Genomic DNA, 17748 nt, shown 5'->3' with positions numbered 1-17748 from the left:
GGCACTTGTGAAAAGGCACAGGATCCACTGAGTTATTTAACACTAAAGCTGTTGATGGATGGCAAAGCTAAAAGACCATACAGTAACACATGCCCGCTTTGGCTTCAGGAGCCTCAGACACCCACCCCTGGATGCTGCCATGGGGCCAGAGCCCAGGGGCACTCAGCCCAACTCCTGTACCTACTTATCTGTATGCTCCCCTTCCGTAAGAGTTTGAGTGTGCATGGCAACCAAACAGATGAGCACATCCCTGTAGCACATCCTGTGAGCGGGGTCAGGAAACATTCCTGTTTCAATATTTAAATGAGATTAGTTCTAGTTTGAACCAATATCCAAACTCTAATAGTTCCATATAAATATTGTTCTAATTATATCATACTCTTGCAAATTAATATGTTCATTATCCACTAATGTATTATTTTTCATCTAAAATATTGTGTGTACCTATACACATGCACATCTCTATATTTCAGCCCTTATATTACAACTTTACACATTTTTTCCAAAACTTTCATAACAAAATCCAAAGAATAAATATTAAGTAAGTGGAGATATTGAAAACAATGCACAAACTATTTGGTATTATACATTTTTAAGTGTAGATTATATATGTTTTAAAATATATTATGCAATATCTAAAATGTACCAATATTTTCATCTTTTTTCAAAGTTTCACACATTTATACTCTACAAATAAGTTTGTAGGCTAAGAAATATCTCAAGTCCATTTAATACTGTAAATTAAATAACTTTTAGTTTCCCTTTTCTATGGTCCCAGAATTTGGTTTGTTTTTCAGACTGTGGCAAGAGATTATGCTGAGTCATCCATACACTTCTGCATATTATGGTACATTTTTGTGAAGTGACAGCTCAGGTCAGAGAATATTGTTAACTTCTGTTCATGCTCACATGCCATTGGTAACAGAAATTTTTATATGTATATGGTACACATTATGAATTTAAATTTTACACATAGCCATTTTTCAAATAGGCATAATATGGGAGCTTCTTCCTTTTATCTCACAGGAAAGCTCCCTTTTCTCAAGGAAATGAAACCCATGCAAAGACCTACCATATGTGAATTCACGCTACAGATAGTTTTTACCATATGTGCTAAGAAGACCAACACTCCAAGGTATGTGCAGCTATAACTCTGAATTTCCTGTCCTTTGTCAGTTCAAACTAAGCTCTTTACATTACTGTGAACTGAATGTAACTCATGTGAATTATATACTGAAGGTAATACTTTACAATAAGTGGAAGATAATTATTTATTCATTTTGTACTCATTGAGGTAGCATTAATCATAGTGACTCCATCTGGGATTTATGGAATATAGTACATAATTCCAAAGAATTCAACTGTACATTTTATCTCTATTCATAATCCATCTGTAGTTACTGAGCTTTGTCTGACGAAAATCCATCTTAATAATATAGAAAGGATGCACTTCATTCTTCTTTTGGGCTTCATTTGATAATATTTTGGCTACACAAGAATGAAATATTCACCTCAATCCTGTGACCAACATTCTTTAAACCTGTACAGCAGGTAGTGCTCAGTATACGACTGAAAGAAGTAGGTGTCATCAATAGTTACCTATGATGGTTTTCTTTCTAGACATTTTGGAGTTAATGATAGCTCAAAAGTTTTACAAGTCTTAGAAATCAATTATAATTTTTAAAAATTACATTAAATTGTAATAGTGAACTGCATTAATTTGAACAGAAAAAATATTTTAAACCACTTAAAAAGATTCATAGATATAACTTTAGTAATAATTTAATTGTACCTATAATGTTAAAAATTACCAAGGAATCATAAAACTTTTGACACATTCTACAGAAAACAATTTTTATCTTCTGCAATTCCCTCTCAAATTCAGTTTTGTTTCTGTCATACTATCCTCATAAAGGAAGTGTTAACATCAACCATGAATGAATTGATTTGAATTGCATTGGCATTGAATTCCTATGTAGAAATTCAAGAGGTGGATTAGAGAGCAATTGCAATCCAAAGATTGTTTTCAGCAAAGTTCTTTTGAATTATGCATAAATGACATTTGGATTCTGCTATTTGAAGTTTATAATTTGGATAGCTATTTAAATATTGATGAGTTGTTTGGGAAGTTTTACAAAACAGATAATGACCCGTCAGACCAACTGGATAAGGATCCTTAGAAGAATATGGAGTACTTAAACATTTTAACTTGACGTTTTCTGTCCACTGGAATAGTCCATGTTGTTTACCACGTGTTCATGTTTAATTAGTACATGGAAGACTATTGAAAGTCATTCTCAGGACTTTGAAATGCCATATTAAATGCAGAATACTGTGTGTAGTAGTCTTTCCAGAAATAATTGTGTTCCTGAAAAAAATATGTGATATGTTTAGAAACTGATTATGTAAGTCAAGATTATACACTGATGCATTAGAGAATTAGTCATTAAGAATTTATAAATTATCTAAAATACACCGAAAAGATAAAGGTAGTAAAAAGGAAAAGGTAAGGAATCTGCTGAATGATGTAACTTCAAACTGTGACTATGTCTTTACAGCCCAAAGAAAAAGAGAGAATTCCATACTTTACTACAGAGACAAAATTTATAAATATATAAAATTAACAATTATAAGCATCTTTGGACAGTGATATTTATTACTTCATCTAAGGAAACATCCATGTTCAGTAATTATTGAATTTTTTTATACTATTTAAAATTATAATTGTCAACCTAGCTATTATTCAAGGACTATGGTATTTACCCATGTTCCAATAGAACCTTCATTCTAGAATGACTAATTCTGAGTTGAAATGTAAGGAAATATAGGAAATCATGAAATTCACAGCTAGAGTTTTTAACCAAGTCCTAAAAAAACTAGAACTTTCTCTTAGTAGCAACTGTGTTAGTTGCTGTCATTATGTTAAATTTTCTAAAGATCTAAAACTGAATTTATTAAAAAACTTTTAATGTCAATTTCTGCTTTATATTTCAAAGAGAATAGGTGACAATATTCAAAAACCATAATCTAATTGCAATGTGTATACCTTTCCACTACCCTGCCCCCTCAAATTACCAAGCCTCACATCTTATTTCTACTGTTACATGGCTAACTTTTCATAAATCTTCTAAACACAACCTTTTCACATTGTGAGTAAAGAAAAGAAAATCCAGAGAAGCTATTTCTAAGAGTAATTTCTCAGGCTTATATTTCCAGTATTCTCTTTGTCCTTAACTCTGGTTCCACCTTTCACCTGCTTACTAAGTATTGCCAGTGGATTGTTTCACCGGTACTTCTCAGGTAATCTTGTTATTCTTTACCCCTAAATTAAAATTTCTATTTCTTTCTCTATTTTTGTTATCCTGTCCTAGCACTGTGCTAAGCTATTGGCATGTACAAAGGAATCCCCTGGCTTTATTGGCTCAATAGCCCTATTTTGCCTTTTCCCTCAGTTTTGCATCATTTTTTTTCTATTGCAACTGCTACTGGTTTTAGTCTCCATATAATTTCTCTAACCTATTTTTCTTTTCAACATAAAATCTCCTGAAATAATGTAAATTATATTAGTCTTCTATTCAAAATCTTTATTGATTACCCCTGCACTCAAATCCATCCCAATCCTATCCATATTTCTTATTTTATAATGTAATTGCATTTGAAATGTGAATCAAATCTATTTATCTAGTTTTAACCCTGATTATACTAAATTATTAATAAAAAATATATATTGAATATATTCTACAGGTAAAACTCAGTGCTAATTATACTGACAAGGACAAATGTAATAGGACATGGTGTCTAAAATCCAAATGTAAGCTCTTCATTAATTAATATAGAATCTTATGTAGACATCAATATCAGTAAAACCATGAGGGAGAACAATCAAAAAATTTAAAAGATGAAGAGTCTTTCTTTAGCTGGGGAGTTCTGGAAGGAAAGATTTAATGAGCATTTCTAATTGAACCCTGTAACAACTTTCCCTGATACTCTCGGTTTATTGTCCATCCAGATGTTAATCTTTTACATAATTCTATTATGGAAAATGTAATATGCTACATACCAGAAGTCACATATCTGCATAATACTTTTAATAAATTTTTTGTGAAACTGTAATTTAAAATATTTTAATTATTTATGTTACCTTATGATTGAATATGCATACTTGCATAATACATTCTATCTTGAATTCTGTGTCAAAAAAAAGTCTGGGTATAGATACCCAACAATGCCCCTCTGCTTGTGGTCTTAAAGGAGCTGTTTGTGCACCGTTGTCTAGGCCCTAATCATTATTTCTGGGCTCTTCTCAGTTACATATAACCCTGCCCAAAGCTGAGGCCACCTTTGCCTGAGAAACTGCTTTCTTATGACTTCCTGATGTGACTCAGGGCCAAGGAAATAGTGACAGTATTTAAATTGTCAGAAGGATAATGGAGAGGCTTGCTTATCTGATGATGATAGGGTGCTGCTGTTTGGAAGAATTTTGCTTTTTACCCTATTCCTTATAATTCCCTTCAAAATTTTACCATGGCGTATATTGGTTATAGAAATAAAATAAAAACCAAAAACATTTTTGAAAAGATGCAGATGTTGAATGCTATAGAGTTTAGGATCATTTTTCCTGTAACACATGGAGTAACTCTTTCAATTAATTCATACCATTATTGGTTTTATTCAAAACTGTATCTTGAATAATTATCTTCCATCCTTTTTGTCTGGCTAAAATGTTTATCATCATAACGTGTATGGCTCATCTTTATTAAGCCACTTGCAAACTTTTTTCATAACATTCCTCAAATTTTAGAATAATTGAATAGTTATTGATACTGAGTGCTTACTGTTTTACTGAATTCTAAGGTTATCAAAAATTGGATGAGGTAAATTTGATTAATATAGATCACTTTTTTTAAGCAGAAATTTTAGGTCAAAACTTTATTTCTAAATGGACTAAAATACTTAGGCATTGTGGCTCAGGCGTATAATTCCAACATTTTGGGAGGGCCAAGTGGGAGTTAGAGGCCAGGAGTTAGAGACCAGCCTGAACTACATAGTGAGATTGTGTATCAATAAAAATAAAATAAAATTGGCCAAGCATGATGGTGCATGCCTGAATTCCCAGCAACTTAGGAAGCTGAGGTGGGAGTATCGCTTGAATCCAGGAGTTCGGTGCAGCAGTGAGGTATGATTGCACCACCGGACTCCAACCTGGATGACAGAGAACCCTTTTCTAAAAAAATAAAAACAAATAATTTGAGTAAATAAATGAACAAATAGAGCAGCACAATTTAAGGATTTATAAAAATTTGGGGGACTCTAAAAACTCTATTACTCATTTCCCTGAAGTGCAGCAGCCCGCAACCTTCTGACCCAGAATGAGTCAACCTTTTGATCTCCAGGGACCAGTTTCATGGAAGACAATTTTTCCATGGACTGGTAGTGGGAATTTGCGGGGAGGGCATTTGGGATGATTCAAGTGCATTACATTCACCAGGTACTTTATTTCTATTATTATTACATTGTAATCTATTAAAAAATATTTATACAACTCAACATAATGTATTGTACGTGGGAGCCCTGAGCTTCTTTACCTGCAACTAGATGGTCCCATCTCAGGGAGATGGGAGATAGTGACCGATCACCAGCCATTAGATTCTCATAAGGAGTGTGCAACCTAGATCCTCACATGTGCAGTTCATGATAGGGTTTGTGCTCCTATGAGCATCTAATGCGGCTCCTGATCTGACAGGAAGTACAACTCAGGCAGTAATTCAAGTGATGGGGAGAGGCTTGTAAATATGGAAGACACTTCACTTGCTCACCTGCCACTTACTTCCTACTCTGGAGCCCAGTTCCCAAGAGGCCACAGACAGGTACCAGTCTGTGCCTAGGTCCTGGGGACCTGCTGCATTAGTACATTTATTTGTTTTTGCCATGATTTTTAGGTATTATCTACCTTACCTTATAATTTTTATTTGTGGAAATAGTATCTGTGCCTCAAGATCTAACTAATGAGTCTTTTCTTTCTTAAAGAATTCTTTGATAAATTTCTACCAGTCAGTTTAGGCTAACATACAACCCCAAAATTCAGTGGTTTACAACCATATGGTTTATTTTTCATATTTTATGTCCACTATGGGTCCGCTATGACTCTGCTCCATGTCATCTGGATGACAAAACAACCTATATCGGGCCTCATGCTAATCTTTTAGAAAAGCTTTAAAAGAAATATGGCAAAGGCAAACTAATTTTTAATGCTTAACATGGAAGTTATGTATGTACTTCACTTCACAAATCATTGACCAAAGCAATTCACATGATTCATTCTGAGGTCAGAAAGATGAATGAATAAGTCACATGTTGAAGGATGACATCAACAGAATTGAGAAGAATGATCCACATCAAGGGAGTGATTGCAAATATTTTAACAATAATACAACCTGCAGCACTGATCACTGTAATGGAGATGATAACAATAGAAACTTTTTACATTTTCTTCCTGTGTTCTTACCAATCAGTTACTGTTTCCTAAAATAATGTATACCTCATTGGATGTGAGTCTTTATTTCTTCTGATCACCTCTCTTCTTTATAGCTCCTTCCCACTGCTGTTTTTCAAATATCTACCCATTTCTCAGAATTTTAATCACATCCCCATGCTGCCTTAGAGGCTTCCTTTATGTACTGAACTTACGTTTGACCTATCTGTTCTTTGAACAAGTGAATATCGATTTTGAGACACTAAATTTTGCAGCTTGCCACAAAAATTTACAAATGTGTCTTCCTGTATTTTCTCCTAAGTCAAACATGTGGTAATGAACTTGACAGAGTGGAGCCTTGATGTATTTTGCTTCATTATGTAGAAGAAACTTCTTCAGAGTTTCATGGTTCTAATAGTGCTGTTGTCACTACAGTATTAGGCTAGGCTCCTCAAAGGCATTTTCTGTTTAAGTTAAGAGTGTGAACAAACACATCATTTGCTAAAGTGGGAATTGCTTTTCATTTTGTATTCACCTCTCCTGGTGTGTGCTTGGTGAATACAGAAATCCATACCATCCCCCTGCTCCTCTCAAATGTTTACTGGATATCTTAATAAATAATCTTAGGGACGGGAGAAGGAATATTGACTTCTAGTAAGTGATATAGTTTACTAATAAAATAATATGTATTATATGCATTGAGGTACTTGTTTCTATCCTGCTTGTGGAAAGAATTGCATTATTTTTATTTATTTATTTATTAATATTATTATTTTTTGAGACGGAGTTTCGCTCTTTTCACCCAGGCTGGAGTGCAATGGCGCGATCTCGGCTCACCGCAACCCCCACCTCCTGGGTTCAGGCAATTCTCCTGCCTCAGCCTCCTGAATAGCTGGGATTACAGACATGCACCACCGTGCCCAGCTAATTTTTTGTATTTTTTTTTTTTAGTAGAGACGGGGTTTCACCATGTTGACCAGGATGGTCTGGATCTCTTGACCTCGTGATCCACCCGCCTTGGCCTCCCAAAGTGCTGGGATTACAAGCTTGAGCCACCACGCCTGGCCTGCATTATTTTTAAAATGTTAAAAAAACATTTTGGAGTTAGTGTTACAGAAACCACTGGAAGAAAGAATTTTATAAGGAAAATGATGGTCATCAGATATCATGTTTTACAAGATCAAGTAGGGAAGGGATTATAAAACATCTATTTGATCAAGGAACTGGAAGATAAAATTATACAGAAAAGGATCCATTGCCTAACTGTAATCGTGCGTTGCCATACAATGATCTTTCAGTCAACGATGAACCACATATGTGACAATGGTCCCATAACATTATAATGGAGCTTAGTAATTTGTTTTCTAGTGCCAGCATAGCCTTCAAAACATTGTAGCCTAATGTATTATTCACGTTTGTGCTGATACTTGTATAACAAATATACTGTGTGGCCAGTCATATAAAAGCATAACACATACAATTTTGTATGGGACGTAATTGATCACAAGAAATGACTATGCTAAAATAATGATTACAAAGTATGTGCGTGTGTATACATATATACACACACACACACGAACACATATTTACATAAAAATTAAATATATACATATATACTTTTTAATCACTATTTTAGAGTGAACCTGTTTATCACTTCCATATATACAGGTCTTCCACCTCCATTCTTGTCCCACTGAAAGGTCCTCAGGCACAACAGCACACATGGAGCCATCATCTTCTAAGATAACAATGCCTTTTTCTGGAATGCCTCCTGAAGGTGTGTGCGTGTGTATATATATATATATGGAAGTGATGAAAAGTATATGTGTATATATACTTTTTATCACTATTTTAAGCTATTTTAGAGTGTACTTCTATTGTAAGACAGTCTCAGGCAGAGCCTTCAGGAGGTATTGTTGTCACAGGAGATGACGGCTCCATGTGTTCTATTGCCCCTGAAGACCTTCCAGTGGAACAAGGTGAGGAAGTGGAAGACAGTGACATTGACAATCCAGACCCTGTCCTTTAGGGCTAGGCGAAAGTGTGTGTTTGTGTCTTAGTTTGTAACAAAATACTTAAAAATTAAAAAATAAATATTGCTTAAAAAGGTGAAAAGCTTGGCTGGGTGCAGTGGCTCACGCCTGTAATCCTAGCACTTTGGGAGGCTGAGGCGGGTGGATCATGAGATCAAGAGATCGAGACCATCCTGGTCAACATGGTGAAACCCTGTCTCTACTAAAAATACAAAAAATTAGCTGGGCATGGTGGCGCGTGCCTGTAATCCCAGCTACTCAGGAGGCTGAGGCAGGAGAATTGCCTGAACCCAGGAGGTGGAGGTTGCGGTGAGCCGAGATCGCGCCATTGCACTCCGCCTGGGTAACAAGAGCGAAACGCCGTCTCAAAAAAAAAAAAAGGTGAAAAGCTTATAGTATAAAGAGATAAAGGAAATATTTTATACAACTCTGCAATGTTTTTTATACTATATGTTATTATAAGAGTCAAAAAGTTAAAAAAATTAAAACATTTATAAAGTGAAATGTTACAATAAGCCAAGTGTAATTTATTATTGAAGAAAGAAAATTTAAGTAAGTTTGCTTTAGCCTAATGTACACTGTTTATACAGTCTACAGAAGGGTACAGAAATGTCCTTGGTCTTCACATTCACACACCATTCACTCACTGACTCATCCAGGGCAACTGCCATGCCTGAAAGCTCTATTCGTGTTATGTGTCCTATACTAGTGTACTATTTTTAATCTTTGTATTTTTACGGTACCATTTCTATGATTCGATACACAAATGATTACCAATGTGTTATAATTGCCTCCAGTATTGATTACAGAAACATGATGCATAGGTGTGTAGCCTAGTGTGAAGTAGGCTCTATCATCTAGCTTCATGTATACTCTAATATTCACAAAAAGACAAAATCACCAAATGGCAGATTTCTCAGAACGTATCCCTGTCATTAAACAATACATGACTGCATTTAGTGAGGTGATACGTGAATACCTAATTCAAAAAAGAAGGTTGATGCTACTTCAAAATTGCAGATGGTTTGCTATGGCCATTGAATCACCTTCATATCACATAGTTTGTTATTGTTATAATTTACATACTGAGAAAGAGATATTCATGAGTAAATAAAGAGTAGATGAAAGAAGGGTATGAAAACTATCTAGTATTTTATCATTTTCAAGAATAGTTCCTATTAAAAAAGCTAAAGTGAAGAGTAACTATCTTACTGAGGCCAAACCATTGTAAATGAAATAATCATTTATATGTTGCACAATGAGGTCAATTAACTATTAAAATTATGTCAAACTTTCTGGTACAATACAATCAAAATCGGATTAATACTATTCAATATGTAAAATATATATGTTAGCTTTTAGAAAGTAAACGACGTTTTGGACTTAGAGTGAAAAGAGGAAATGGGAACTAGATGGATGAGAGATAAAGCATGTAGAAAATCAATCAGGAGGAAAGTTCCTTGACATCTGTCAGAAAAGAAATTTCAAAGAAGGTAGTAAAGGACATAAGCTCAGTTTAATAACTGTAACTTCAAAAATAAATGATAAATTGCTTGAAATATTGTAGTGAAGTACTCTAGTAAAATACTGTAGTGGACTTTCTATCCTGTTGAGCTTCTCCCTTATTTAGTGCAAAGAATGGGACTTTCCTTTGGGAAACTGAATTTTCCTCAATGTGAGTTTCCATTGTTTGATCAAGACTGATGTCAATTATGTTTCTATTCTGTAATGAGCCAGAACAATGAGAATAGTTTCTCCCCTAAACAAAGTAATGGGATCTCAAATAGATCCGTAACTAACTCAGTCTAATGAGAGCCATGATATTGAATTTTCTTGAAATGACCCTGTATTAGTCAGGGTTCTCTAGAGGGAAAGGACTTATAGGATAAGGATATATAATGCATTATATATTATATATTTCATAAATACAAAATAGGATATATGGATATAAGGACTTATAGGATATAGGATAAGTCCTTATATCCATATATCCTATTTTGTATTTATGAAATATATAATATATAATGCATTATATAATATAAATATATATAAAGGAGTTTATTAAGTATTAACTCACATGATCACCAGCTCACACAATAGGCCATCTGCAAGCTGAGGAGCAAGGAAAGCCAGTCCAAATTCCAAAACTGAAGAAGTTAGAGTCTGATGTTTGAGGGAGGAAAGAATCCAGCATAGGAGAAAGATGTAGGCTGGGAGTCTAGGCCAATCTCATCTTTTTACATTTTTCTGCTGGCTTTACATTCTAGCCATGCTGGCAGCTAATTAGATGGTACCCAGCTGAGACATTGACCACTGCCTGCAGAAGTCTGGCCTGCAGACCCTGACTAAATGACAGGTTAATGAATGCACCACTCTAATACCTGGTTCAGTGATTCAAGTGGGCTAGGTATGGCTGTTGGCTGCTTTCAGAGGGCGAAATGCAACCAATTGACCAAGACTCCCAGTACATCCACACATTTATTCATAACAGAGGTTCTAAGTCAACAAACTTGTGGATAATTAACATGGTTAAAAGAGTAGTTTTACAAATGATGAAAGTTCTAGGTTCTGGGCCCAGAGTAAACACTATTAACAGGTAACTCCCCTTTGATCTCCCCCTAAGAGGACCATCCAGCACAAAGTTTACATGAGTAAACAGAGTAGAGACAAAAGGATGTGGGGTAAACAGACTTAGACTGGGAAGGTCTTTAATTGTCTGTCTTTCCTATGCTAATGTAAATGAGGCAGCTGCTTTCAGCATGCCTCAATAAAACCTTTTGACTTTATTGAACCAAGTGAATATCAACAGGCACCCAGATTAAGGGTGGGTCTGCCTTTCCCAGCCCACTGACTCAGATGTTGATCTTCTTTGGCAACACCCTGACAGACACACCCAGGAGCAATATTTTGGATTCTTCAATCCAGTTAAGTTGATACCCAGTATTAACCATCACAGACTCCAAAAGTAGCATTATCTTTTCCCTAGATATGTTGGCTGGGAATCTGGATATGCTAGTAGTTATCATTATCACCATACTGAAGAAAACTGCTGAAAATGATTGTATGATTTGAATTAGATTAGCTGCATAAATAAATTAGATTTTTATTCATCTCCCTCATAAAAGAAATCTAGCATTGTAAAAGTAATATTCCAGGACTGGTGGACAGGCATGGAAAAAAAATGATGAAATGCACTGAGGCAAAAGAGGAGTTCTTCCTATCTGAAACCATTGCACCTTTTTCCCAGAGGGGGCCTACCACATTTCCACTTAGATATCTGTGGCAAGAACAGGGATAAAAGAACACATACCTAATTATAAGGGACTTAAGGATATGTAGCCTTTTATTCTAGGCTGTGATACACCTAGTAAAAAATTTAGTTGCTATTATCAAAGAACTAAAAAAAAAAAATGTTGGGGAAGGCAAATAGTAATTGTTACAATTACCATCTATAACGTGCCAAGCATACATATGCCCTCATTTTATTAGCTTGACCAAAGTTCTTTCATCCCATTGGATCTTTGCAATTGTGTTTTTCTCTCTCAGGAAACACTTCATCCCCTACTTGCTTTATGAGAGGCCCACCCTTCCAAAGCTCTAAACCAAGAATAAGACAATCAGCTCTCACCATGTTAGTCTTTATTACAAATCCAGTTTGGGAGGAGAGACACAAAGGAGTTTTATAAAAACATTGATGTTGAGCTACAGTATTCTTTGACATAGCAACTAAAAGGTAAACTAAGTGGGCATCATTTTTATTGTTTAAATAGTATTGTGATTCTTTAGTAAGGCAGCTGGTTCCTTGTAAAGCAAGGTTATGAAAGATCTTCAAAACCATCTTTAATAATACATTCAGTCATTCTCTTCTGTTTTTGACCTTGAATTTTCATTTCTGAGGATGCATTAGCCATATGCACAAAGGCTTTTCTTTCCTCTTTTATGCTTAATGGTTGTCTTTCATGAAGAAGTACTGGAGAGGTTGCTGTTAAAGCACAAAGTATCTTAAATCAAAAGGTTTCTTATTTACTTCTGTAAATAGCTTGTTTTAGTCATTTCTCTTATACACATAATGCATATTAAGAGCAACTATAAATTCTATATGGGGCTAAGTCCTAGGAACATAAACACAAATACACAAACACACACATACACACACACACACACACACACACACAAATTATGTTTCTGCTCCATCTGGAGCTTGCATTGTAATAGAAGGAACTACATGAAATAAGTAAATTCATGGATAGATGTATTCTTACAAATTGTGGTACTCTTATACAGTAAAAGTTCTGTACAAGAGAACAATATGTGGGAGACAGGATTTGCAGAAACAGTCTCTTACTGAGGAAATAACGTTTGAGCCATGTTCCAAAGAATAAACAGCAAGAGTTATCTAGGTGAGAAATATAAGAGGATTACTCCATGTGAGGGTACATAAGCATACAAATGCATCCACATGATGGAAATGGAGTGGTAAAGTGTGTCCATTCATTCCACTAGAATGTATAGAGCACCTACTATAGGTATATTACATAGTAAGGCAGAAAGATACTGATCCTGCCTGGCCACCATTTACAGTCAAAGGGGAAAAAGCTTTTATAAATGAGTTAAATGGAGCATCATTCATAACTACCCACAGTGTTTCAAAGTTATGATAGGGAGAAATAACAAGTCCTGTCTAATTCTTCTAAAGGTGGTAAGAAATAAATTTATGGAAGAGTTAATTTTTGAGGTATAGAGCCATGAATTTTCTAACTTCTAAACATCCTGCCTACAGGTGTTGTTATCTTCTGTAGGATTCATTGGTCTTAATGAAACATCTATAAAATGTAAAAATTTATGACATCAGCTGAGGAGAATTCAAGAATCCTTAGTATTAGTAATGTTAGAATAAGAAACGCTGGCCTTATGAATTGTTTACCAGTATAAGTTAAGAGCTTTTATTTTGTCTAATTTTTCAAAGAGACATTTAGTCAAACAAAATCACAGGCAGAAGCTCAATATGTAAAATAGAGGAATTCTAATAACTAATTCTCATTGAAATATCAGGATTAGAAGGCTAACAATCTGGTTATAACCCCATCCTCACTCCATAGAAACCAGATACATGTTCTTTGTCTCCTAGCAGTGTGTACTTTTGGAATATAGGAAACTATATTTAAAAATATTAATATATCTTATTATTCTTATATCTTATTATTATAGAAAATAAACAATATTTTAGTTATCTCTCATTTATATTTTAATATTTATCTGATATTAATTTATATTTTGATTAAGCATTTTAAAATACATAATTTTGCCAATTTTAGAAGTCTCCATGTAAAAATCAAATTTTAAAACATGGCTTTAGCTAAGAAGAACAATTCTAGGGACAGAAAAATTGTTCTTTCTGACTTCTCAAAAGAAAGCAAAAAGCATTAGAAACCATAAAAATAAAGCTGTTGAAAATCCAGTTTGACGAGAAACATATAAACAAGAGGTGATTTTGAAGACTGTCAATTAGTTGTCAAGCTCTTATTAATCATTTTTAAAAAGGCAATGATAAAAATGTAAATAAGGCCTTAATGAATCTCTTAGACAGCTAAATAAACCTAGTCTAAAGCCACAGTATTTCCGTACATTCACAACCCATCTTGATCAGTTAAAGGATTATCAACTAAATAGTAAAATAAAGAAAACTTTTTGTCAAACTATAAGATTGTTGTGGAAAATTGAGACTTTTAAAAAAATTACAGTTTTCTCCATTTGAATTTCATTTGTAAATCACATCAGATTTGAGCTAACTTTTCTTTAATAAGAGATAAAACTGAGAGTTCTGACTCTCAATTTTCTTAAGGACAGATAAAAACAGAGCATCCAAATAGATAGAGATTTGATTTTGACATTTCCAAAAATCAAAGAAAAAATTAAATATAAAAATCGTGGTTATGTCTAGAGAATGCAAACTTATCAGTCATATAGTTAAACTTTTCAAAGGAAGAAAATCAGTAGTATAATTAAAAATGTAAATCTAGTAATTTGGCACTATATTTAGACATAGAAAAGTACTATTGATACTGTTCTTTAATTTCTGTGTTGACCTCAATGGAAAAGAATGGGCTAAGAAAGAACATTTTGAAAATCTTTAAAAGGTCTAGTAGTTGCCTTGTATAAAAGAATTTTGCACAATGTATGATTTATTCCTGCCTCTGAAAAGCTTATCAGATTCATCATGTTCATTGAAAGGCTATCCATATAAACAGGACCACAGGAAGAAAAGCACAGTGGCAGTTGCTTGTCACATTTCGAGAGGCGTTTTAAAACATATCAAACACTTAAAACCTTCTCTCTTTAAAGCCTTAGAAAACAATTTCCCCCTGAACTCTGTATAAGTTTAAACATCAAAGTATTAAACACAGTACTAAAAGATTGTCAATGAACCATTCTAAAAAGAATATTTTGTAATGCTTCAAAGAAGAGAACATTGTAAAGGCCTGAAATGCTATTTTTAATATCTCGCAGTCCTTGACTTGTCTGAAACAAGAGTCAATACAAATATTATGCTCTGGATTGTATAAATAAACAAGTTTATCATTTATAATCTTGTTACCTGCAAGTAACTGAAAATAAAATTTGAAATGATTTTAGCAATAGCAATTCATTAGATTGTACACTGGAAAACAGTCAGTTACATGCACTAATAAATTATCTAGCTTTGGGTAACGAGATTGGAGTAAGACCATCAAGCCCTGTTGCTCTAGCTCCACTTCTGTTTTCCATTTCTCTGAACCAGCTCTACTCTTAGGTATCACAAGATGGTAAAATGGAACTTTTGCTCTTTCCTCTTCTCAGGTCTAAGCACAGAAGCTATAAATGGCTGCACATCCTCCATTAGGCACATGCTCGTCATAGAGTCTATGGCTGTGACCAAGAATTTAGGACATGCCTATTGATCTGGATCTGTTCCATATAGCTATTTCAGCAGCTTCTTGCAGAGCTTCACCTGGAATTTATGATATAGGATTGGGAAAGAAGAAAATGCACAAAAGAAAATAAAGATTGTTGCTGGAAAAATAGAAAGTGATGCAACAGAGGCAAAAAAAAAATTTTTTAATTATACTTTATAGCCAATTTCCTAAAAATATTTGCAACCAAAATGACATAATATTTAAATTTAATTGATAGGATGTTTACAATATACTATGCTTGACTATTTTATGATTCCTTGATCATCTCTTTATTAAATTACTTCCAATGTCAAAAATAATGAAATACCAAATAAGATAAAAATAAATACATTAAAAACACTGATTCCTAATGAATGTATAAAAACAAAACAATGAAATAAACAGGTCCATGAACTTAAACATCTAAAATATTCACAAATTTTGAAAAATATCTTTTAAATAAAAAAGAAAAATATTCTTTGCCTTCTACCCTTACTTTATAGGCAAGCTACTCTGTTTTTCCATTTAATTAAACAAAATGCATACAGTGGTGCTATCCTTTTGCAGCATGCTGACTTCAACTTGTTTCAACAAATTAAAAATTGTTTCTAAAGCTATAGGAAATACTTCCTAAGGAATGAAGGATGGAAACAAGAAAAGAAAGAAGAAAGGAAGGAAGAAAGGAAAACAGAGGCGAAGGAAGGAAAGACATAAAGGAATGAAAAAGGAAGGAAAGAAGGAAGGAGGGAGGGAAGGAAGGGAGGAAGGGAGGGAAGGAGGGAGGAGAGAGGGAAGAATAGAGGAGGAAGGAGGGGAAAGGGAATAGAAAAGTAAGGATTTAGAGGAAAAAATGAAGAAAACAGAAAGGAAGAAGAAATAATACATTGTATTCTTAGAATAATTAGTTAAAATATTCTTTGTTTACAGTGGGGATACCTTAATCAGATCATTAATCAAATCAATCTATTTTTGATGTTTTGGTTTTTTTCAAATTGTTCCACTAAATAAGGAATTTTCTTTGTTTGCAAAAAAAGGCACTGTGTAAAAACAAAACCAATAAGCAAGCAAACAAGTCTCCTTTTGGTATGTATTGGTTTTCAGTCATTTTTCTCCCAAATGAAGAAACAGCACAGTTTGTCCTCAGACAACTGAAGCAAAGAATTTCCCCAACAATCCTGAGTGTGAACTACAGAGGATAACCAGGGGATGTTATAATCTGGTCATGTTTCATGTCTTACACGTCATCTACTGTTTAGTTATTCCCTTCTGACCTCCTTAGATATGAGAAGAAAAGTTTGTTTAAACGAAAAATTGTTTCAGTGTATTTTAATTTCAGATTTAAAAGACTTAGCTCATTCTATTGCATACAAACAGACCTTGGGAAGTTTTAATAAAGAAAATAGGTAAAAATTTGCATTAGATGTGTACAGATGTGATTAAGCAAAACTGGCTCAAAGATTTGCTTGGATTACATTTAATTTTCTTCACTCCAGGAAACATTCTAGTGTCACATCAAATTATATGCCTCATTTTTAAAATCAATAATGGTATTTTATGTGTAATGTGTGAAGACGTGAAGACAGAAATAGAAATATTTTTATAATTATTTCTCCATCAAGTTCTGTTTCTTATTTCAAATTCAGATGTTTCTAAAAGATTTAGCCTCTGACTCAGTTACTTGCATTGAAATTATTTCCAAAGGTAGCTTGAAAAACAGGTGAATGTGATTTTTGTGATAAAATTACATAACATATTGGAACATTTTGATAAATATTTAATTTACTGTAGATTTTAAGTTCTATAACAACTCAGAGGAATTTTCTCATTTCCTGTATAAAAAGAAAGCTTTAATTTATAACATTATATGACAAATTTTTTTTCATACACAATAGTAAAAATTGTGTAGAATTTAGAAAACGTTCAAATATTTAGAAGGGTCTACAATGCCTCTTTGAAGGGCTCCTTTTGCCTCTTGGGAAGCGTCAGAGCACACTAGGGATCTCTGAAAGCTCCAGGCGTCTGCGCAAGGAGGCACAAGGATCATGACTGGAGCCTGGTGAGGAAGGGCTCATGCACTTGTGTGGCTGCAGCCACAGACTCCAAAGCACAAAATCAGCTCCTCTACTAGCACCCTTCTAGTAGAATCCCCCCAATTGTTCATGACCATCAGTTAAGCTAATCAGGTGCTAGGTAATCATGGTTAAACTATACACATGTGAAGCAGAGCCAAAGGATTTTCCTGGTATTCATTTCTTGTCAGCTTACCAGCACAAACTGATTTAAGTATGCATCAATGAATCATCACACTGAA

General features: G+C 34.1%; 1 long non-coding RNA gene across 2 annotated transcripts in view; it reads right to left on the bottom strand.

The window, feature by feature from the left end:
- Positions 1–1245: 1245 nt before the first annotated feature.
- Positions 1246–17748, bottom strand: part of LOC144581504 (uncharacterized) — a 148677-nt gene continuing 132174 nt past the window's right edge. Inside the window, exons 3-4 of one of the 2 annotated variants that reach the window (XR_013532392.1) lie at positions 6815–6936; positions 1246–2368 (exon numbers count right to left, since the gene is read on the bottom strand). This is a non-coding gene — a long non-coding RNA (uncharacterized LOC144581504). The remainder of the gene's footprint in view (positions 2369–6814; positions 6937–17748) is intronic. The other variant, XR_013532391.1, reaches the window with a different exon arrangement.

Source organism: Callithrix jacchus, chromosome 2, assembly GCF_049354715.1.
Source record: "Callithrix jacchus isolate 240 chromosome 2, calJac240_pri, whole genome shotgun sequence".
Lineage (NCBI taxonomy): Eukaryota > Metazoa > Chordata > Mammalia > Primates > Cebidae > Callithrix > Callithrix jacchus.
The sequence above is the reverse complement of the archived record's forward strand: the minus strand, read 5'-3'. Positions and strand labels throughout refer to the sequence as shown.